Here is a 24826-nt window from a genome sequence, read left to right as displayed (position 1 = left end):
AGATAGTGATTCTTCCACTGGATCTGAGCAAAACAAATGGAAAACTTTCTGGAAAGGATTCACCATTCTAGATGCCATTAAAAATATTGGCGATTCATGGAAGGAGATCAAAATATCAACATTAAAAGGAGTTTGGAAAAGTTGATTCCAACCCTGACATATGACTGTGAGGGGTTCAAGACTTCGGTGGAGGAAGTAAGGCCAGATGTGATGGAAATAGCAAGATAACTATAATTAGAAGTGGATCCTGAAGATGTGACTGAATTGCTGCTTTCTCATGATCGAACTAAGGGATAAGGAGGTGCTTCTTATGGGTGGGCAAATAAAGTGGTTTCTTGAGATGGAATCTACTCCTGGTGAAGATGCTATAAACAATGTTGAAATGACAGCAAAGGATTTAGAATATTACATACATTTAGTTGGTAAAGCAGTGGCAGGATTTGAGAGGGTTGACTTCAGTTTTCAAAGAAGCTCCCTTATGAGTAAATGGCTATCAAACAGCATTATATGTTACAGAAAAATCTTTCATGAAAAGAAGAATCAATTGATGTGGCAAACTTCACTGTCTTCCTATTTTAAGAAATTGCCACAGTCACCCCAGCCTTCAGCAACCACCTCCTTGACCAGTCAGCAACCATCAACATCAAGGCATAACCCTTCATCAGTAAAAAGATTACAAGTCACTGAGGGTGCAGATGATCATTTGCATTTTTTTTTTTTTGCAATAAGATATTTTTTTCTTCAACTTTTATTTTAAGCTCTGGTGTACATGTGCAGAATGTGTAGGTTTGTTACATAGGTAAACATGTGCCATGGTGCTATGCTGCACGGATCAACCCATCATATAGATATTAAGCCCAGCATCCATTAGTTATTCTTCCTGATGCTCTCCTTCCCCCAGTCCCCCCAATAGACTCCAGTGTGTGTTGTTTCCCCTCCAATTGTCCATGTGTTCTCATGATGTAGCTTCCACTTATTAGTGAGAACATGCAGTGATTGGTTTTCTGTTCCTGTGTTAATTTGCTAAGGATAACAGCTTCTAGCTCCATCCATGTCCCTGCAAAGGACGTGAGCTCTTTCCTCCTTATGGCTACATAGTGTTCCATGGTGTATATGTACTACATTTTCTTTATCTGATCTATCATTGATGGGCATTTGGGTTGATTCCATGTCTTTGATGCAATAAGATATTTTTAAATTAAAGTATGTACATTTTTAGATATAATGCTATTGCATACTTAATAGACTGCAGTATGGTGTAAACATAACTTTTATATACACTGGGAAACCAAAAACTTTGTGTGATTCACTTTATTACAATGCTCACTTTATTGAGGTGGTCTGGAACCAAAATTGCCATATCTCCAAGGCACACCTGTGTAGAAATAACCAAGTAAACATCTGTCAGAATTGGAAAGGAAGAAAACAAAGCAGAAAAATAATTAAAGAGGAAGAAAAATACCATCAACTGAAGGAGTTACGGTTTGTTAATTGGTGTGGAGAGCTGAAGAAATTAAGAGATGACAACTATTGTCACATTTTTTAAAAGAATCATTATTTTAAAATGTTGAATAATTATTTTAATTCTGCACACCACATAGGAACAAAGAAAACGTGGTTAAATTGCAAAGTGAGGAACTTCCATTGGACACAAAGAAAGCTTGTCAATAAGGGTAACAGCAAGAGAGCTTATACACTGTGCATCCCTGCAGATGTCTAAGAAGGTAATTATTCTTTGTCTTAGTCAGATTAGGTATAGACCTACCCAAGACAAGCAGTTGAACCAGGAACCACTTCTGCTCCTTTCCTGATCTCTGATTTGATTCAGCCTTCTATTTGCTTATCTTCTAAATGTGCTTGTAATAACCTGCCCTTTTGCTAGCACCTTCTTGTAAATGTGATGCCTATCTGGATTTAACCCAGCTAAATAAACTGAATTCAATAAAACCCATCCTGGATTATCCTCCAGGAGAGTTATTACTCCACTAACATGCTACTGTTGCTACTGTTACCTAATGCTTTAACTTCTCCTTTAGGCTTGAGTTATGCTACGTTATTGTATATCTAAGATAAGAGGCTGTCTGGAGTCTGTTCAATGTTATCGCATAACACACAGTGACTTTTTTATTGAAGGCACTCCATGAGTCCCTCTGCACTAATGCAGGTTTTACTGAAACTAATTTCAGAAATTGTGTGTATGAGTGTGTGCACATGTGTGTACACACATATATACATATATTTGAGAATATATATAAAGATAAATGCTAAATTGAAAACAAAGTCACAGTGCTTCTCTCTGCAGCTGAGAATCTACAATCATCTGTCAGACTGCTATGCCCCATGCTATGTTAATCTAGCTTAGAGTTTAAGAGAGAGCACCACACTGGGAGCTTGCTGTCTCTCCATGCTGACCAACAAGCCTCTGCCAAACTTCTGCCACTTCAGATCCTTGAGAATGCGGCAATTCCTAACCATGAGGTCCCCACATTCCTAAGCCTTCACAGAGTTAAAAATGGGGTATTTGGAAAGAGTATCAGTGTTTCAAAAAGCCTACAGCAATTTTACATTGCCTACAAAGACTGTGATGGGCTATCAGGCTGCCTTCTTTGGTTCTGAGTATTATCAACTCTTTGAATAACTGTGATTATCTTATACTTATCACAAACTTTGGTTGACATCATACATTATTTTGATGAATAAATTACTAGGGTAAATTAATTATTCCTTAAAACTGTAGTTTGGTAGGAGAAAAATATTTCAAAATATGGCATCCAATAAAGAAAAATATATATAAGTACCCTAGTGAAAAAAGGTTGGGTACCTGAACCATGAAAACAGTACATGAAAGGAAAAACATTGACCTGGGTTCAGTGTACCAGCCTATGCTCCATTACTTAATAAACGAAAGTATACCATGATTGCCCATGACATAAACTCCAACTTAAAAGATAAAAATCCATGCCACACTTCAGTTTTCTGCCCCATTATTCAGGGCCAAAATTTAGCATTAACTTGAAAAATTCTACAACTATTTGTTTTCAACATAGACCTAGATTTCTGAGGTAGGCAGAGATATATTTTGTGCCTCTTTCTCCTACTTATCTTCTTCTATCTATTCAGAGAACATAACTTTCAGGGAAAAATTTGTGCAATAGGTGGGTGGAAGATCAGTGTTAGCATTTCTATGCTTCCAACTGAGGACAAAGGTATGCAAACAACTGAAGTGTTTCTGTAGCTTTTTACTGTGCAAACTATGAGTTTTAGTCCACTTCATCAGTTCTGAGTTTCAAGTAAACAAATCACTGGAGTAGGAAAAGATGTCACCTGAATAAGCAAAATTGCCATAGGGGAATGCCAGCTTGAAACTGGAAGTTTGACCAGTAGCCCTCTGTAAAGCTGTGCTCTAAGCTGTAGCTCAAATAAAGAATTGTGACCATCATATAACACAGAGGTTGAAGGCAGAAAAATCCACAAATTTTATTTGTCAAGTGTTGATAGATCTCCTGTGATTAAGAGATGAGTACAAAGCAAAACCATCAGAGGGTGTACAGAAAGCATGACAGCAGTGGTCTGAAAGCAGCACCATGAAGATTCTAAGGCCAAAGATTCCATTCAAAATTATATGCTGCAGAATCAGAAAAATAACTGTTGAAAATTGTTTGGTTTCCTCAATAGAGGACAAGAAGGAATGACCTTACCACCAAAAATCAGGACCAGAAAGTCATAGAGAGGAGAGAGAGGCTGAATAGAAAAGGCAGCACAGGTTGAACAGGCAACAACAGAGGAAGAAAGATGAAGGGGGATAAAGAGAATAATTTCAAGGAAAGAATTTTTATTTTTATTTACTTATTTTTTTTTTTGAGACGGAGTCTCATGTGTCACCCAGGCTGTAATGCAGTGGCATGATCTCATGATCTCAGCTCACTGCAACCTCCGCTTCCAGGTTCAAGTGATTCTCCTGCCTCAGCCTTCAGAGTAGCTGGGACCACAGGCATGCACCACCACGCCCGGCTAATTTTTGTATTTTTAGTAGAGACCAGGTTTCACCATGTTGGCCAGGATTGTCTCAAATTCCTGACCTCATGATCTGAATCAACAGAATTAAAACCATACTTGGAGGAACGGAAAACTAGAAACTAAATCTGTAATGTGATTTTTCAGATGTTCTCTCAGAATGAAAAGCAAATGACAAAAAGAAGAAAATTACATGAGATAAAATAATAGACAGCAGGGAGTAGAGAACCTAAATATATTCAGTTCAGATTTCCAAAGGAATGAGAACAAATGAAATAGAAGCTCAGTGTGGGTCTTTCCCATCAGATCATGAAGCCCATAAAGATCATATCTGGATTTCCAGAATGGCTAAGTGAAAAGGTTGGCAAATCCTCTCCCCAAAAGGCAATGATAAAACTGGGAAAAACTGTCAAAAACAACCACTTTAGGACTCTTGAATTTGTCCAAGAGCATACAACAAATTGAGAAGTTTTTTCAAGACAAACTACTGGACCAAAGTAGGAACCTTGTGCTCCTCCCATTCTCCTACCCACCTCCATGCCCAGGGCATTGATGAAAACAACAGAGCTCTGTGGCAAACACTCAGGAAAGGTTAACGTATCAGCTAGCCTGAGGTCATGATTCTGCTTGGGGTAAGCAACAGACCAGGAGACCAACCAGAAATTCAACAGAGAGACCTGGAAATAGGAAAGCTCTAGTGGGCTTTGATAAGCTTTCTCATATTCCTGGTGATGTAGAATGTCAAGTTTGTCAAAATATCAACAAACATGGCAAACCTGTAACTAAAATGACCAAAAAAAAAAAAAAAAAAAAACCCAGAAGACACAAACTATCAAAATCAGTAACGAGAAAGAGGACATTACTACTAACTTCAAAATAAAAGGATATAAGGAAACACTATGAACAACAACTTTATGCTAACAAATTGGACAACTTACATATAATAGACACATTCTTAGAAAGACAAAAGTACTAAAACTAACTCAAGAAAAAATAGAAAATCTGATTAGATTTATAGAAAGTTAAAGAAACTGGATTATTAATTAAAGTACTGATACAAAGAAAGGCCCAGGCCCAGATAGCATCATTGACTAATTATATCAAATATCTAAAGAAAAACTAATACTAATTCTTCACAAACTCTTCTAAAAAATAGAGATGGAAATACTTCCCAACCTATTCTAGGAGGCCAGTGTTACCCTGACACCAAAACCAGACAAAAACATAACAAAAGATGCTATTTCCCACTTACTAGAATGGCTGCAATAAAAAAGAGACAGACAATAACAAGCGAGGGCAAGAATGTGGAGAAACTGGAATCCTCACCCATTGCTAGTGAGAATGTGGTATCATACAGCTACTCATGGAGAACAGTTTGGCAATTTCTCACAAAGTTACACATAAACTTACAATATGACCCAGAAATTCCACTCCCAGACATCTGCAAATATTTATGACAACGTAATTCTTAATAGCCAAAAAGTGGTAACAACTCAATTACCCATCAACCAATGTAGGGGTAAATAAAATGTGGTCTATCCACAGAAAGGAATATTATTCTGTTGTAAAAAGGAATGAAGTACTGATCCATGCTACAACATGAATGAAATGGATGAACCTTAGAAACACTATGCTAAGTGAAAGAAACCAGATGCAAAAGATCACAGAATATATGATTCCATTTGCATAAAATGTTCGGAAGACACAAGTTTATGGATATGGAAATTAGGATCATGGCTCCCTAGAGCTAGAAATTAGTGGGGATGGGGAATGACTGCAAATGGGCTCAAGGGCTATTTTTGTGGTGACACAACTGTTTTATCACTGGATTGTGGTAATGGTTGTAAAACTCTTTAAATTTACAGAAAATCATTGAGCTGTATATTTTAAATGGGTGAATTTTATGGTTTGTAAATTATATCCCAATAAAGCTGTTAAAATATTTTTTAAGATTAAAAAAATCAGATGACGTGTTCACTGCTATATCTCAGCATCCAGCACAGTTCTGGCCACATAGTAGGTACTTAACAAATGTTTACTCAATACTCGAATGAATAAGTGAGTGGAGTAATAACCAAGGAGTTTGCACTAGAATGATTGCATGGCCTACAGAAAGACCTATGCATTTTAAAAGATTCATCATATTCCGGGGGGGAAAAAACAACTAATGAAGCCTAAAACTTTTTAAAACATACCCTATTAAAGAAGAATTGCTGCAAGAATTTGGAGAAAAGAAAAAAGTTTACAAAGGGTAGCCTCATATTTCTTCTATGAAAAATAAATATCAAAAGAGAGTAGAGGAACATATACAAAATTTTAAAGGGAAAAGAATGACCATCAAACATATTCTTCCCCAGCTAACTTGTTTTTTCACACGAGAAAGACATTTTGAAAAGTGCAAGGCTTTTAAAAATACATCTAGTATATACTCTTGAAAATGTTACCTAATGTTAGGTAGGACAGGCTAAGTAAAGGTACAATTACTAACAAACCCCAAACCTCAGTGGCTTAAAACAACACAGGTTATTCTTTGACAACTCTTAGCACCTTTAAAGGGAGTTGGAGTCATGTGCTGACTGCTGTCACTCAGCGGTTTAGGTAGCTGGAGAAGTGTCTATCTTGAGCTTTTCCAGAAGGAAGAGAGGCCTGGAGAGTTCCCCTTACCAAGTCCATTCATAGCTCACTGGCTGGAACTAGTCACATGGCCTTACCCTACCAAAAGGGAGCTGGAAAATGCAATCCTACCAGGTGTCTGAAGAACTAAGAAAAGGTAGAAAGAGGAAGACAGACTGTTTATTAAACCTAAGAATGAAAGAACAGCAGAGCAGCAGAGCATCTTATAACCAGTACCCCCTCCACCCAAAAGAAGGCAGCCCTGCATTTCCTGACTTCCAGCCTAGCAACAGACCATAGGCACGTTCTTTCCCCAGATCGAACGAATGGGAGGAATGGAAGTCCCACAACAACAAATGACAATGGCTGCATTATTGTGAAAGCTTAAGATTTATGCAGTAGTGTGGGGTGGATGTCCTTGATTGGCACAGCTCTCTGCACCATTACTAAAAGACCCAGACTCTTTCCTTCTTGTGACTTTGCAATCCCCTAGGACCTCATCATTGCCTGCATCCAGCCAGCCAGAAGGGGACAGTGTTTGGAAAAATTGTTGAGGGAGGTTTTTATAGGATAAGCATGAAAGTCTCACACACACACACACACACACACAAACACACACACACACTCTTGCTTATGATCTCTTGGAAACAGCTTAGCAACATGGCCAAACCTAATTGCAGAAGAGACTGGGATGTCTACCTCTGTTTCCAGGAGAAAAGAGAAAATGTATTTTATGTATGCGTGGTCATCCCCTTCAAATAAATCAATTTCTGTAACATAAAAACTATATCTATGTTCACCCGAAGGTTAGCATCAAATATGGGAAACAAAGAAAGAGGCATTCCTCATTAAATTTAGGAACAAGAAAAGGACGTGTGCTTTCATCACTTGTTTTACCACATAGTCTTGGAGGAACCAGTCAAAAGAAACATATATTAGAAATATAAAAATTCAAGAAGAAGAGACAAAATTACCTTATTTCTCAGGAGTTGCGATTATTCACCTGAAGAAAATAAAGCAATCAACTGAAAACTCATTTCAAACAATAATTCACAAGGTGGATGTGTGTACAAAATTAACACAAAAATTATCAGCCTTCCTACACACAAACAAAAATCACTGGAAGATATATTTGAAGAAAAGGCAACAATTAAAAAATAAATGGAAAGGGAAAATAGAATCACGGTTCCAAGATGGCCGAATAGGAACAGCTCCAGTCTATGGCTCCCAGCATGAGCGATGCAGAAGACAGGTAATTTCTGCATTTCCAACTGGGGTACCAGGTTCATCTTACTGGGGCATGTCAGACAGTGGGTGCACAACAGTGGGTGCAGCCCACCGAGTGAGAGCCGAAGCAGGGCGAGGCATTGCCTCACCTGGGAAGCACAAGGGTAAGGGAATTCCCTTTCCTAGCAAGGGAAACCATGACACACAGCACCTGGAAAATCGGGTCACTCCCACCCTAATACTGCGCTTTTCCAAGGGTCTTAGCAAATGGCACACCAGGGGATTATATCCCACACCCAGCTCAGAGGGTCCCACGCCCAAGAAGCCTCCCTTATTGCTACTACAACAGTCTGAGATCTAACTGCAAGGCGGCAGCGAGCCTGGGGGAGGGGCGCCCGCCATTGCTGAGGCTTGAGTAGGTAAACAAAGCTGCTGGGAAGCTCGAACTGGGTGGAGCCCATCACAGCTCAAAGAGGCCTGCCTGCCTCTGTAGACTCCAGCTCTGGGGACAGGGCGTAGCCAAACTAAAGGCAGCAGAAACCTCTGCAGATTTAAACGTCCATGTCTGACAGCTTTGAAGAGAGTAGTGGTTCTCCCAGCACGGAGTTTGAGATCTGAGGACAGACAGACTGCCTCCTCAAGTGGGTCCCTGACCCCTGAGTAGCCTAACTGGGAGGCACCCCCTAGTAGGGGCAGACTGATACATCATATGGCGGGGAACTCCTCTGAGATGAAGCTTCCAGAGGAACAATCAGGCAGCAACATTTGCTGTTCAGCAATATTCACTCTTCTGCAGCCTCTGCTGCTGATAACCAGGCAAACAGGGTCTGGAGTGGACCTCAAGCAATCTCCAACAGACCTGCAGCTGAGGGTCCTGACTGTTAGAAGGAAAACTAACAAAAAGAAAGGACATTCACACCAAAACCCCATCTGTATGTCACCATCACCAAAGACCAAAGGTAGATAAAACCACAAAGATGGGGAAAAAACAGAGCAGAAAAACTGAAAATTTTAAAAATCAGAGCGCCTCCCCACCTCCAAAGGAACAAAGGAACACAGCTCCTCACCAGCAATGGAACAAAGCTGGATGGAGAATGACTTTGACGAGTTGAGAGAAGAAGGCTTCAGACGATCAAACTTCTCCAAGCTAAAGGAGGAAGTTCAAACCCATCACAAAGAAGCTAAAAATCTTGAAAAAAGATTAGATGAATGACTAACTAGAATAGCCAATGTAGAGAAGTCCTTAAATGACCTGATGGAGCTGCAAACCATGGCACAAGAACTACATGATGAATGCACAAGCTTCAGTAACTGATTCAATCAACTGGAAGAAAGAGTATCAGTGATTGAAGATGAAATGAATGAAATGAAGCGAGAAGAGAAGTTTAGAGAAAAAAAGAGTAAAAAGAAACAAACAAAGCCTCCAAGAAATATGGGACTATGTGAAAAGACCAAATCTACGTCTGATTGGTGTACCTGAAAGTGACGGGGAGAATGGAACCAAGTTGGAAATCACTCTTCAGGATATTATCCAGCAGAACTTCCCCAACCTAGTGAGGCAGGCCAACATTCAAATTCAGGAAATACAGAGAACGCCACAAAGGTACTCCTCAAGAAGAGCAAATCCAAGACACATAATTGTCAGATTCACCAAAGTTGAAATGAAGGAAAAAATGTTAAGGGCACCCAGAGAGAAAGGTCAGGTTACCCACAAAGGGAAGCTTATCAGACTAACAGCAGATCTCTCGGCAGAAACTCTACAAGCCAGAAGAGAGTGGGGGACAATACTCAACAGTCTTAAAGAAAAGAATTTTCAACCCAGAATTTCATATCCAGCCAAACTAAGTTTCATAAGTGAAGGAGAAATAAAAGCCTTTACAGACGAGCAAATGCTGAGAGATTTTGTCACCACCAGGCCTGCCCTCCAAGAGCTCCTGAAGGAAGCAATAAACCTGGAAAGAAACAACTGGTACCAGCCACTGTAAAAATATGCCAAATGTAAAGACCATCAATGCGAGGAAGAAACTGCATCAACTAACGAGCAGAATAACCAGCTAATATCATAATGACAGGATCAAAACAACACATAACAATATTAACGTTAAATGTAAATGGGCTAAATGCTCCAACTGAAAGACACAGACTGGCAAATTGGATAAAGAGTCAAGACCCATCAGTTTGCTGTATTCAGGAGACCCATCTCACATGCAGAGACACACATGGGCTCAAAATAAAGGGATGGAGGAAGATCTACCAAGCAAATGGAAAACAAAAAAAGGCAGGGGTTGCAAGCTTAGTCTCTGATAAAACAGAATTTAAACCAACAAAGATCAAAGGACACAAGGCCATTACATAATGGTAAAGGGATCAATTCAACAAGAAGAGCTAACTATCCTAAATACATATGCACCCAATACAGGAGCACCCGATTCATAAAGCAAGTCCTTAGAGACTTACAGAGAGACTTAGACTCCCACACAATAATAATGGGAGACTTTAACACCCCACTGTCAATATTAGACAGATCAATGCAACAGAAAGTTAACAAGGATATCCAGGACTTGAACTCAGCTCTGCACCAAGCAGACCTAACAGACATCTACAGAACTCTCCACCCCAAATCAACAGAATATACATTCTTCTCAGCACCACATCACATTTATTCCAAAATTGACAACATAGTTGGAAATAAAGCACTCCTCAGCAAATGTAAAAGAACAGAAATTATAACAAACCGTCTCTCAGACCACAGTGCAATCAAACGAGAACTCAGGATTAAGAAACTCACTCAAAACCACTCAAATACATGGAAACTGTACAACCTGCTCCTGAATGACTACTGGGTACACACCGAAATGAAGGCAGAAATAAAGATGTTCTTTGAAACCAATGAGAACAAAGATACAACATACCAGAATCTCTGGGACACATTTAAAGCAGTGTGTAGAGGGAAATTTATAGCACTAAATGCCCACAAGAGAAAGCAGGAAAGATCTAAAATTGATACCCTAACATCACAGTTAAAAGAACCAGAGAAGAAACAGCAAGCACATTCAAAAACTAGCAGAAGACAAGAAATAACTAAGATCAGAGCAGAACTGAAGGAGATAGAGACACAAAAAACCCTTCAAAAAATCAATGAATCCAAGAGCTGGTTTTTTGAAAAGATCAACAAAATTGATAGACCACCAGCAAGACTAATAAGGAAGAAAAGAGAGAAGAATCATATAGACACAATAAAAAATGATAAAGGGGCTATCAACACCGATCCCACAGAAATGCAAACTACCATCAGAGAATACTATAAATACCTGTATGCAAATAAACTAGAAAATCTAGAAGAAATGGATACATTCCTGGACACATACACTCTCCCAAGACTAAACCGGGAAGAAGTTGAATCCCTGAATACACCAATAACAGGCTCTGAAATTGAGACAATAATTAATAGCCTACCAACCAAAAAACGTCCAGGACCAGACGGATTCACAGCCAAATACTACCAGAGGTAAAAGGAGGAGCTGGTACCATTCCTTCTGAAACTATTCCAATCAATAGTAAAAGAGGGAATCCTCCCTAACTGATTTTATGAGGCCAACATCATCCTGATACTAAAGCCTGGCAGACACAACAAAAAAAGAGAATTTTAGACAAATATCCCTTATGAACATTAATGCAAAAATCCTCAATAAAATACTGGGAAACAGAATCTAGCAGCACATCAAAAAGCATATCCACCATGATCAAGTGGGCTTCATCCCTGGGATGCAAGGCTAGTTCAACATACGCAAATCAATAAATGTAATCCATCATATAAACAGAACCAAAGACAAAAACCACATGATTATCTCAATAGATGCAGAAAAGGCCTTTGACAAAATTCAACAGCCCTTCATGCTAAAAACTCTCAATAAATTCGATATTGATGGAATGTATCTCAAAATAATAAGAGCTATTTATGACAAACCCACAGTTTCTGAATGGTCAAAAACTGGAAGCATTCCCTTTGAAAACTGGCACAAGACAGAGATGCCCTCTCTCACCACTCCTATTCAACATAGTGTTGGAAGTTCTGGCCAGAGCAATCAGGCAGCAGAAAGAAATAAAGGGTATTCAATTAGGAAAAGAGGAAGTCAAATTGTCCCTGTTCGCAGATGACATGATTGTATATTTAGAAAACCCCATCGTCTCAGCCCAAAATCTCCTTAAGCTGATAAGCAGCTTCAGCAAAGTCTCAGGATACAAAATCAATGTGCAAAAATCACAAGCATTCTTATACACCAATAACAGACAAAGAGAGAGCCAAATCATGAGTGAACTCCCATTCACAATTGCTTCAAATAGAATAAAATACCTAGGAATCCAACTCACAAGGAATGTGAAAGACCTCTTCAAGGAGAACTACAAACCACTGCTCAATGAAATAAAAGAGGACATGAACAAATGGAAGAACATTCCAAGCTCATGGATAGGAAGAATCAATATCATGAAAATGGCCATACTGCCTAAGGTAATTTATAGATTCAATGCCATCCCCATCAAGCTACCAATGACTTTCTTCACAGAATTGGAAAAAACTAATTTAAAGTTCATATGGAACCAAAAAGGAGCCCACATTGCCAAGACAATCCTAAGCCAAAAGAACAAAGCTGGAGACATCATGTTACCTGACTTCGAATATACTACAAGGCTACAGTAACCAAAACAGCATGAAACAGCATGGTACTGGTACCAAAACAGATATAGACCAATGGAACAGAACAGAGGCCTCAGAAATAATATCACACATCTACAATCATCTGATCTTTGACAAACCTGACAAAAACAAGAAATGGGGGAAGGATTCCCTATTTAATAAATGGTGCTAGGAAAACTGGCTTGCCATATTTAGAAAGCTGAAACTGGATCCCTTCCTTACATCTTATATAAAAATTAATACAAGATGGATTAGAGACTTAAATGTTAGACCTAAAACCATAAAAAACCTAGAAGAAAACCTAGGCAACACCATTCAGGACATAGGCATGGGCAAGGACTTCATGACTAAAACACCAAAAGCAATGGCAACAAAAGCCAAAATTGACAAATGGAATCTAATTAAACTAAAGAGCTTCTGCACAGCAAAAGAAACTACCATCAGAGTGAACAGGCAACCTACAGAATGGGAGAAAATTTTTGCAATCTACTCATCTGACAAAGGGCTAATATCCAGAACCTACAAAGAACTCAAACAAATATACAAGAAAAAAACAAATGACCCCATTTATGCAGCCGACAGACACATGAAAAAATGCTCATCATCACTGGCCATCAGAGAAATGCAAATCAAAACCATAATGAGATACCATCTCACACCAGTTAGAATGGCGATCATTAAAAAGTCAGGAAACAACAGGTGCTGGGGAGGATGTGGAGAAAGAGGAACTCTTTTACACTGTTGGTGGGATTGTAAACTAGTTCAACCATTGTGGAAGACAGTGTGGCTATTCCTCAAGGATCTAGAACTAGAAATACCATTTGACCCAGTCATCCCGTTACTGGGTACATACCCAAAGGATTCTAAATCATGCTGCTATAAAGACACATGCCCACGTATGTTTATTGTGGCACTATTCCCAATAGCAAAGACTTGGAACCAACCCAAATGTCCATCAATGACAGACTGGATTAAGAAAATGTGGCACATATACACCATGGAATACTATGCAGCCATAATAAAGGATGAGTTCATGTCCTTTGTAGGGACATGGATGCAGCTGGAAACCATCCTTCTCAGCAAACTATCATAAGAACAGAAAACCAAACACCACATGTTCTCACTCATAGGTGGGAATTGAACAATGAGAACACTTGGACACAGGAAGGGGAACATCACACACCAGGGCCTGTTGTGGGGTCGGGGGAGTGGGGAGGGATAGCATTAGGAGATATACCTAATGTAAATGACGAGTTAATGGGTACAGCACACCAACATGGCACATGTATACATATGTAACAAACCTGCACGTTGTGCACATGTACCCTAGAACTTAAAGTATAATAATAAATAAATAGATAGATAAATAAAAAAAAAAGAAAAAGGAAAATGTCGACGAATAATCTTAGAAAGAAAAGTGGTAATATCTACATAATAATATGTTTATAAAACTATTGAGGAGGAAAGGAAAAAGAAAACCTGAACAGAACAAAACAAAAAGGCCTACGAAGTTTTTGGACTAGAGGGTGCAAAATCATAAAGCATTTCCTTAAATCAATACACATATTCTATAAAATTTAAATTCAAATGCCAACAGGTTTTGAGAAAAGCAGAAGGAGACTAGATAGGTCAATCTAGAATTCAAATGGAAAATAAACAAGAATCATCAGGACAAGTCAGAGGGAAATTTCAAAAGTTAAAGGGCAGGAGTGGACTAGCTCTACCTGATATTAACACATTATTCAAATAGCACATATATTAGTTTCCTATGGCTTCTGCAACAAATTACCACAAACTCGAACCATACCAATTTATTAGCTTATAGTTCTGGAGGTCAGGAGTCCGAAATGGGCCTCGCTGGGCTAATGTCAAGGTGTGGGCAGGGGTGTGTTCCTTTGTGGAGGATCTAAAGGAGAATCTGATGCTTCGCCTCTTCCATCTCCTAAAAGCCATTGTTTTCCTAGGCTTACAGCCTCATCCCATCGTCTTTGAAGTCAGCAATGTTGCATTTCTCTAAAATTTTTCCGTAGTCCTGTTTCCATCTTACTCTAAACACAGATGGAAATGTGTCTCTAATTTTATGCCCATATGATTAGATTTTGCCTATCCAGATAATCTAAGAAAATCCCTCCATCTCAAGGTTTCAAGTTTAATCAAATCTGCAAAATCCCTTTTGCTATGTAAAGAAACACATGTATAGGTACCAGGGATTAGGATGTGGACATCTTGGGGGTGGAGGGATGAGGGGAAGGACATTTTTCTGCCTACTTCATCATGATTCTGAATCATGTATAGATAGAACAATGAAATATAACAGAAAATATCATAGAAATATTAAAGAAAATCTAGCAATAGATTACAGCAAACATAGGGTGTTAATCTATTATAAATGCCATTTTATATCAGTGGGGAAATTGCTTATTCAACACATATTATTTAAATAACTGGATTAGAATTGGAAATTAAGTAAATTGGATACCACCATAAGGCACTACAACAAAATTAATTCCAGATGGATCAAAGATTTAAATGTAAAGAAATGAAACCATAACAAAATTAGTGTAAACTGTGGAGGAATATTTTATAACCTTTGAGTGAGGAAACCATAAAAGAAGATATTGATAAATCTAACTCCATAAAAATTTTAAAATATGCATGGTAAAAGAATACCATAAACTAAATCAAAACATAAATCACAAACTGTATATTTTTTAACTTCAACTCATTTCATTGCGTAAAGTTAATATCTTTAATATATAAAGAACTCCTATAAATCAATAAAAAAGAACCTAACAGAAAATTGGACAGAAGTTGCACATAAACAGTTCATAGAACAGAAATTCAAATTGCTCTTAAACACATGAAAATATGTTCAACCTCACTCATAAGCAAAGAGATGAAAATTCACCCTGAGATATCTTTTTTTAACCTAGCAGATGGACAATGATAAATCTGATAACATGTTATGTTAATCATGGTATGCATACATGATACTGGAGTAGATGTCCATTGATAAAATCTCTGAGAGGAGCAATTTACTAAAACTAAAAATGCATATACACTTTGATAAAGCAACTCTATTTCTATGAATTTATGTGCTAAATATAAAATGGGCAAAATAGAATGTGTACATGGCAAATATAATGTGTCAGTATTGCTCGTTATAGCAAAAGATTGAACATAAACAAAATGCCCAACAGGTCCTTGGTTAATTATAATAATCCACATATTCAGATACTCTGGAATACTCTTCAGCTATCAAAAGAATAAAGTAGCTTGTTCATACTGATATAAATGGATCACCTAGATAAATTTGAACTTCACCAAAATGCAGAATATCACACAGGGCAAGCTAACATTTGTGTCAAATTACAGACCAGATTCAAGGCCAAGTAGGAATAATTTTAAAATTATATCTTTTCCCCTTTTTGCCTTGAATCATCAAAGGTTGATTACAAGTAAATTTCTGATATTAAATGTCAGTGTTATAAATCATCTTTTAGGCATGGTAATAGGATATCAAGTGTAAGCCAGCAGGATTTTGCATGGGGAGTTCCCCCCTTTCCTTCCACCTTTCCCTAGCAAATATTCTGGGAAACGAGGCACATTTTTTCCTGAATTAAGTATGCTTCACTGTGATCTCATTTTCTCTTCATTCATCAGACACCCCAAACTTGACCCGTAACCCAAACTGCATTCTTTTCCCGTTGAACCTTAAAGTTTCAGGAAACTGATATTTTAGCCACACACACAAAAAAAGCCTTTAATCTAAAGATTAGTTTCTACATGTTCTCTAAATAGTTTTGGAAAATCACTTTGTAAAGTGTCTGAGAATGGTTACAGGTTGTTATACTACCTGCCTCAATTTTCAGAGATGCTATACATTATGAATAACTGGAAAGGAAGAGTTTCTGCAGTTTATGGGCACATCTGTTTTCAAAATCTATTTTCCAGAATGATTGTTGACTCCTTAGTATCTGTTCTTTTCCTTTGCTTATTAGATATCCTGCATTAGAATAATGATTCAGCGAAGTAATACAGCTACAGTCTGTCTTTCACTCTTGATCTGGCTGATCCTCCTATCTTTGTCTACCAGGAAATATAATCATTAAAATGAAAGTCCTGGAACATGGATAAAGAATGACACTTTTCCCGGAGATACAGGCTTCATACCAGGGCAACCCACACATTTTGTTACTTGGCTTTCTTTTCCATATCAGGCATGGTGGACACCAATCTTTGTGGCCCTATAACTCATGATGGCTTCCTCCTTCTCTGGGAATAATCCCATACACAGACAACGTGTTTATAAGACTTAATAGATTCTGCTCCTCTATGGCAAGAGGAGCAGATTTTATAAGATTCTTTATAAGATTAAAGAATCTGTTTATAAGAGTCTGCTCTGCTCCTCTTGCCATAGACACATTGATGGACAACCCAACCCTTTCCCCATATTTTTGTCTAGAAGTAAAGGAAGAGAGGCAGCCTCTCTGTGGGAGTTGGAAACACAGGATGCAGACCCAGGAGCAGCTGCCTACCTACTATGGTTTCTGCTACACGGAGAAAGCTTATTTGCAGTAGGCAGTATTTAAGGCAACAACATAGAGACAAGCAGAAAAAAAGACACATGAAAGAGAGGCCTAGGGGCTTTGATATCTTGGTTCCAGTGGACCCTGGGTCTCACTACGTCCTTGTCTTTCCCATAATTATGTGAAATATTTCAATAATTCTCCTCTAAAAGACCCACTTGGCCTAAGCTAGTAGGTGGACTTGGGTTTCTATGAGTTTCAATCAAAACAGTTCTGACTAACGCACATTGCTTACATGACAATATCCACCTGCTCAGACATCCCTCCCTACACATATGTGCCCTGGGTTTGAATCCTTGGCCCCACTATTGAAGAGCTGTGTGACCTTGGGACAGTGAGGTAACCTCTTTAGACTCAATTTACTCATCTCTTTGATGAGGTAATGATAGAATCCATCTCAAAGGATTATTATGGAGTTTCAGTGAGTGAATAAATGAAAATTTGCTTATAATAGTGCCTGAAACACAGTAAGTGGTCAAAAAGTTAGCTATTCTTGTTATCATATATCATTATACCTATATATGTAAAACATATTATAAATATATTGTAAAATATATTGCCACAATATCTAGTAATATGTTTAGAACAATAAATCAAATTTTTTCGTATGCTTTTTATACGCCAGACAGTGCTAATATAATCATGTAATTTAATGCTCACAAAGCCTATGAGGTAAAAAGCATTATTATCCCCACATTACTAAGAATAAAATTACATAATTTTTTCAAAGTCTTACAGTTAGAAATTAGCAGGATCAGTCATTAGAGCTATGCCTTTGACTTCAAAACCTACGCTCTTTTTTTTTTTTTTTTCCCTAACCTTTTCTGAGTGTTGCTGGGGTGGGGCGTAATATATGAGTAATTAGAAATGTACAAAACCTAAACTTTCCACCAAATGAATGTTCACGAAGTGCCCTCCATGTAACCACCACTCAGGCCAGATGCCCCTTAAAGTCTTCTTTCAGTCTCTCTCTTGCCCTCTTCTCTGAAAAATCACTCTTACGATGACTTGAACTAAGTCAAATTAGCTAATCGAGAACTACATTTCCCAGAATTCCATTATGATCCAGTTAAGTTTGGTCACAAGAGAAATCTGCTCAGGATTTGGAAGGCAGGAATAAAACAGTAGCCGTTCAGCTATGAAAGTCACTGCAAGACACCAGGTACAACTCCAGCCCATGCACATTGACACTGCTGGCTCCCCAGGTTGGCCTGGGACAGCAGCCGCCTCAGCTGCTTCAGTTCCCACCAAACCTCCTCCGTCAGCTGCGCCCAGTGCTAGCCCAGGTGTCTGTGCAGCTCCATGGCAAAGGGTGTAGCAACTTCTGCAGGTCACCAGCACCATCAAGGTCAGAGACAGTGAGAGAAAAATACAAGTAACAGATTGTCCTCATGGGCTCCTGGTCTTGAGGCCATGCAATAGTAAGTCTGTGAGATTCGTATTGTTGCATATAGCTATAGTTTGTTTTCTTTTTTTCTCTGCCATTTCATATATTGTATGAATGTAGTACAATTAATTTACCAGTTTTAGTGCTGATTGTTAATTGGGGTGTTTCTAGGGTAGGTTTATTGTGAATAATACTATTCTGAGTATTTTTATACCTATTTATTAGTGCATATACATTTCTGTTGAGTATGTAACTAAGAACAGCATTGCTGGGCCATAGCGTATTCATATGTTGAACTTTAATAGAAAATACTGAGCCATTTCCTAAAGTCTTTATGCCATTTTCCACTCCCACCAGTAGTACATGCATTGCAAATATGTTATCCAATACTGTAGATTGCTTTTACTCTCTTTTTAGGGGTGTCTGTAAATGAAGAGAGGTTCTTCCTATTAAAGTGATCCAATTTATCAATCTTTTCCTCTACAGTTAGTGCTTTTCAATTCTGTTTAATAAATCTTTCTCTACCCCCTAAGACATGAAGAAACAGTCCTATATTATCTTTTGGAAGCTTTATTGTTTTTGCCTTTCACACACAGATTTGTAAGTTACCTGGAATTAATTTTCATGTCCAATATGAGGCAGGAGTTCAGTTTCATTTATTCCAAATGGTCATAAAATTGATCTACCACCACTCACTGAAAAGTTGATCTTTGTCAAAAATTAAGTCATAAATGAATAAATCTGTCTCTATGAATAAATCAGTCTGTGCCTTCTACTCTGCGCCATTTATTTATCTCTCATGGCATTATTACCACACTGTGTAAATTATTCTAGCTTTAGAATGTGTCTTTATAGCCAGTAAAACAAGTTCTACTACTTATTCATCTTCTTCAAGAGCAACTTAGCTATTCTTGGCCTTTGTTTTTCCATCTAAATATGAAAATCAGCTTATCAATTTACACCAAAAAAAATCTGTAAGGAATTTTAACTGAGATTGAATCTATAGACCAATTGAGAGGAATAACTGACATCTTTAAAATTGTGAGTCTTTTGATGCATTCTTTAAATGATCTCAATTATGGTTTATAATTTTCTGTGTAGACATCTTAAACATCATTTGACCAATGAACAAAGTTTGAGGAGAATCAAGGTATTTTTATAGTCTCAAAATATCTCCCATAAGATATCCACCAACAACAAAGGGAAAAAATAGGAAATTTTTCTGACAGGGAAACCTGGCAGACACCACTGTAACTAAGTGATCAAGGTTACCATCATCAGTAATAAGCTGTATCAACATCAGGCACCTCCTGATGTTGCGGTATCACATCTGTAATACATTCTCGCCAAAAATGCAGAACCCCATGGAATCATGAAAAAACATCAGACAAATTAAATTGAAAGACATCCTACAAAATACCTGACCACTAATCATCAAAAGTGTCAAGTTTATAAATGACAAGCAAAAACTGAAGAACTGCCACAGATTGGATGAGACTAAGGAGATGCAAAAACTAAATGCAATGTGGGAATCCTGGATTGGATCCCAGAAATGAAAAGAACCTTAGAGGTCAAACTGGCAAAATTCTAATAATGGTTGTGGCTTAGTTAACAGTATTGTCCAATGTTAATCTACTTGTTTTAAAAAAATTGTACTATGGTCATGCAAGTTGTCAACTTTAGGAAAAGACAAAGAGTATGTGTAAACTTCTACGTCAGTTTTGCAACTTTTCTGTGAGTTTGATATTATTTCAAGATTTTAAAAGAAATAAAGGGAAAATAAAGTTATACTGGTTCATGAAATAATTGGAATCTTCTTTGCTCTTTTTATATTCTTTAGAGAAGTTTACATAAGATCAATAGGATTTCTGCCTTTATGTTTGGTAGAATTCATCAGCAAAACTATCTGGATTAGAGTTCTCTTTGTGGGATAATTTTACATTATGAGTTCTATTTAACTAATAGTTACAAAGAAGAAAATTTTTCTAATTTTCTCATGACTATGTTTTCTTTAGGAACCTATTCATCTATCCATTTTATTTAATTTTCAAATTTGCTGGCATAAAGATTTTTGTAATACCTTATTTTTTGTATTGACTATAGGATCTATAGTGATGTCATCTTTTTTCATGCCTGATACCAACTATTTTGCCTTCTTTTTCCCATTCATTCCTGCCATGGCTTTACCAATTTTATTAGTCTTTTCAATAAAGAAATTTTAAGTTTTTGGAAGTTCCTTATTTTGTTTGTTTTCTCTTTTACTGATTTATTTTCTTTTCTTTATAATTTTATTCTTCCTATTTTTTGATTTTAATTTATGATTATTTTACTAACTTCAAGAAATAGAAAGCCACTGGTTTTTGGCCTTTTTTGCTTTCTAATGTATTTATTTTAGGCTATAAGTTCCCTCTAAGTGAACTTTAGCTGCATCCCTCAATAGTTGATGTTGTTGTCATTATTATTTAGTTTAAAAATGCTTCCTGGGCCGGACAAGGTAGCTCAAGCCTGTAATCCTAGCACTTTAGGAGGCCGAAGCAGGCAGATCACTTGAGGTCAGGAGTTCAAGACCAGCCTGGCCAATATGGTGAAACCCCGTCTCTACTAAAAATACAAAAATTACCAGGGCATGGTGATGTGCGCCTGTAATCCCAGCTACTCAGAAGGCTGAGGCAGGAGAATCACTGGAACCCAGGAGGCAAAGGTTGTAGTGAGCTGAGATAGCACCATTGTACTCCAGCCTGGGTGACAGAGTGAGACTCGGTCTCAAAAATAAATAAATATATAAATAAACAAATAAAAGTGCTTACTGCCTCAGAAGTCCACATGCTCACCTCTGCGGCACATTCCTTCTCCTCTCCCCTCTTCTGAAATGCTTCCTTCATCATTGGAATCTATAATGTAAAATAATTTTGCTAGATATAGGAAGGACAGGAAAAGGTCTCTGCCCTCAAGAATGTTTTTGAAGAGTAAGATGTATTAACAAGATCCAAAAAATCATCAATACACTTGAAATATGGTGAATGACATGACTGGCACAATTTTTTAAAATCCTGACTACAGTGTTTGGGCAAAATTTCATGCAGAATGTGGATTTTAGCTGAACTCATACTTACAGAAAGGACTTAGGTGGTGAGAGGAAAGGGATAAGGGAAACTAGGATGAGCAGAGACCTAGTGGGTGGAAAGTTCAAAGAGCTGTTTGGGGAAACAATGAGTCAGTGTGGCTTACTGAAGAATTTGTGTGATGAAATGGGAGAACTGAAGTTAAAAAATAGGTCTGTCTTATACATCATAGTGAATATTGGGTAAATGAATTTGATTTCATCTTATAGAGAATGGAGAGCCATTTTAAAATTTAGATTGACAACTGATACAAACAAATGGCCAGGTACATGGCTCACTCACACCTGTAATCCCAGCACTTTGGCAGACCAAGTCAGGAGGATTGCTTGAGCCTGGAAGTTCGAGACCAGCCTGGGCAACATGGTAAGACCTCATCTCTGCAAAATATACAAAAATTAGGTAGGTGTGGTGGCATGTACTTGTGGTCCCAGATACTCAAGAGGCTGAGGTGGGAGGATCACTTGAGCCCAGGAGGCAGAGACTATAGTGAGCCATGATCGTGCCACTGCATTCCAGTCTGGGCAACAGAGCCAGACCCTATCTCAAAAAAAAAAAAGAAAGAGAGAGAGAGAGAGAGATAAAGGGAAAAGAGAGAAGGAGGGAGGGAGGGAGGGAGGGAAGGAGGGAGGGAAGGAGGGAGGGAGCGAGGGAGGGAGGGAAGGAAGGAAGGAAGGAAGGAAGGAAGGAAGGGAGGGAGGGAGGGAGGGAGGGAGGAAGGATGGGAGGGAGGGAGGGAGGGGAGGAAGGAAGGGAAGGAGGCAGGGAGGGAAGGAAGGAAGGAAGGGAGGGAGGGAGGGAAGGAGGGAGGGAGGGGAGGAAGGAAGGGAAGGAGGCAGGAGGGAGGAGGAAGGGAAGGAGGAAGGGAGGAAGGAAGGAAAGTATTGTAGGAATACCAATCAGGAGGCTCAAGTTAGATAAATTGAAAAGAACAGAAGCTAAAAGCAAGAAACCAAGCACATGTCCTAAGGTCTTTACTGGGGTAATAATAGGAGGAATTAAAAAGACAGTAGGAGAACCTGCGGAGAGGGTTGGTGGGGGCACATCTCATTGACACTTTGGGATCAATCCCAAAGAAGACTGACTTTAGTGAATAAGGACATAAGTACTTCTCTAACCACATCAAAGAAATGATGCATTTGATATCAGGCTGAAAAGAGCAGTAGCAGTATAAAGGGCCTTTATCCTATGTTTAGATGCTTTCCTCATTTTTTTTTTTTTTTTTTTGAGAAACCACTTTCTCATATTTTGGGTGGTGTTTCTGCTTTTCAACGTGTATGTGGGGAATTGTTGCAATTTTCACTTTGTCGATTACATTGGCCAAGAGATATTGTATTGCATTTCAACCTGATGCCTTCCACATTTGTATAGATCACAAACCCCATAGTTTAGGAATGAGCCAAAAACATGCCACATCTGCAATGATGCTAAAGGTCATCACCTTGAAATGCATCATACCAAATGGAATCTTATTTCTTGCCAAAAACTTTGTGGGCGTCTGTCACATTTATCTTCCTTCCATCAACAGCAGCAGCAGCAGCAACATCATAATATTTCATATCCAACCTTGGATGACATCAGAGAGACTATTTAGCTCATTTCTATGAGTTTTCACCATACGACCAGAACCTCAAGGCTCCTGTTCTCACATTCCCCGTCTCCTCATCATCACAGATCAAGGTTCACTTTCTTTGTCAACTTTCCCTTTAACCCCACTCACTAACAAAATCACTGACTTAACTCTCACTACAACAAAACTATATATTTACAAATGGCCATTTCTCTTGCATTGGTTGGCTTTTGTCTTTTCCATTAGATTATAAACTGTAAGCTGTGAGTATTCCCAAAAATGTCTCTAACTAATGCATTACCATTCTTTGATGATACGTGATTGTATATGAATTTATCTTGTTCTTCATAACTTTATTCTCTTTCTCCCAAACCCACCCATGCATCACTTTCATGGGCTAATGTAATCGGAACCACTCCTGGCATTTAGGCTAGAAAACACCGACAATGATGAGGAAAACAAGTATCCTTTAAACATTTATCTTCTCCATTGTTATGCTATAGTCCCCTGAAGCTGCCTGCAAAAGCCACAATATTCTTGTTGCTGATGGTGTCACTCATGAAAATTCTGGTGTCTGTGCCAAGAAAACTTATTATAAGAAAGAAACGTATTTTCCCACTCCTCCGGTTTCTATGAGGAAGAATTTTCCCCTAAGCACTTCTGGCTTCTCAGCCTACCCCTTACTTTTCAGCAATAGAGTGAATTACCTGAGTTGACGAATCTGGGAGAGGAACTGGACACACACACCTCAGCATCTTCTTATCATCCTCTTCATCTCGGAAGCCAGCCATCTGCAGGGTGAAGTGCTCCTCTGTGCTAGTTTTCCAGGGCAGGCCCCACAGAGAGCAACCTGCAGAAGTGCAGCACTGCCTGAGGCCAGGTGGGTCAGTCTCAGTCCAAGTATTTTGTATAAGTAAAGATGCCCACTTTCACTGCACATCCAAGATTCTAACAGTCGGCATCTCGGTTTCCATCTGACCTATTGTTCATCTTTGTCATAAAATTACTCAGAAAAGGAGAGTGTTCACTGGGTCCCTTTCCAGCGGCAACAGTGCTACCAGACATTTGGCTGGCATTGGCAGGAGTTAGTAAGCTCCGAAGGCAATGCTGCTCTCTGAATGTGGGCAAGGAGGGCATCCATTTCCTCCCTGAAAGCCGTGCTGCAGTTAATACTCACAGTGGCCACTGTGGTCCCCTACGCTCCTGTCTCTAATAAACCTCCAGGTTCCTCTCATCCTTTTGCCCTGTGACCTGAGGCCACAAACCAATCTCAAGGAACACATAGCATCTCACAGTGATCAAGCGACATCTTCCTTCTTAGGGGTAAAGGCTTGTGTTGCTGTATCCTCTCTGCTGTAGGGACAGCGGGCCCTCTGTTTCCCCAGGTTCCATATCTGCAGATCAAAAATAGTTGGAAAAAAATTACAGATAGAAAGACAATATAGTATAATAACTATTTACATAGCATTTACATGGTGTTAGACATTATAAGTAATCTAGAGATGATTTAAAGGGGTTGGGCATGGTGGCTTATGCCTGTAATCCCAGCACTTTGGGAGGCTGAAGTGGGCAAATCACTTGAGGCCAGGAGTTCAGGACCAGTCTGGCCAA

General features: G+C 38.6%; 1 protein-coding gene across 2 annotated transcripts in view; it reads right to left on the bottom strand.

Annotated features, from left to right (window-relative positions):
* LOC105464895 (uncharacterized) overlaps positions 1 to 24826 on the bottom strand; it is a 488640-nt gene that overhangs the window by 188115 nt on the left and 275699 nt on the right. For both annotated transcript variants that reach the window (XM_071085560.1, XM_071085561.1), the window contains one exon: positions 23923 to 24609. The gene's annotated coding sequence lies outside the window, so the exon portion shown is untranslated. The remainder of the gene's footprint in view (positions 1 to 23922; positions 24610 to 24826) is intronic.

This window comes from Macaca nemestrina, chromosome 19 (genome assembly GCF_043159975.1).
Source record: "Macaca nemestrina isolate mMacNem1 chromosome 19, mMacNem.hap1, whole genome shotgun sequence".
NCBI lineage: Eukaryota > Metazoa > Chordata > Mammalia > Primates > Cercopithecidae > Macaca > Macaca nemestrina.
Note: the sequence above shows the minus strand (reverse complement) of the source record. Positions and strands in the feature narration are given on the sequence as shown.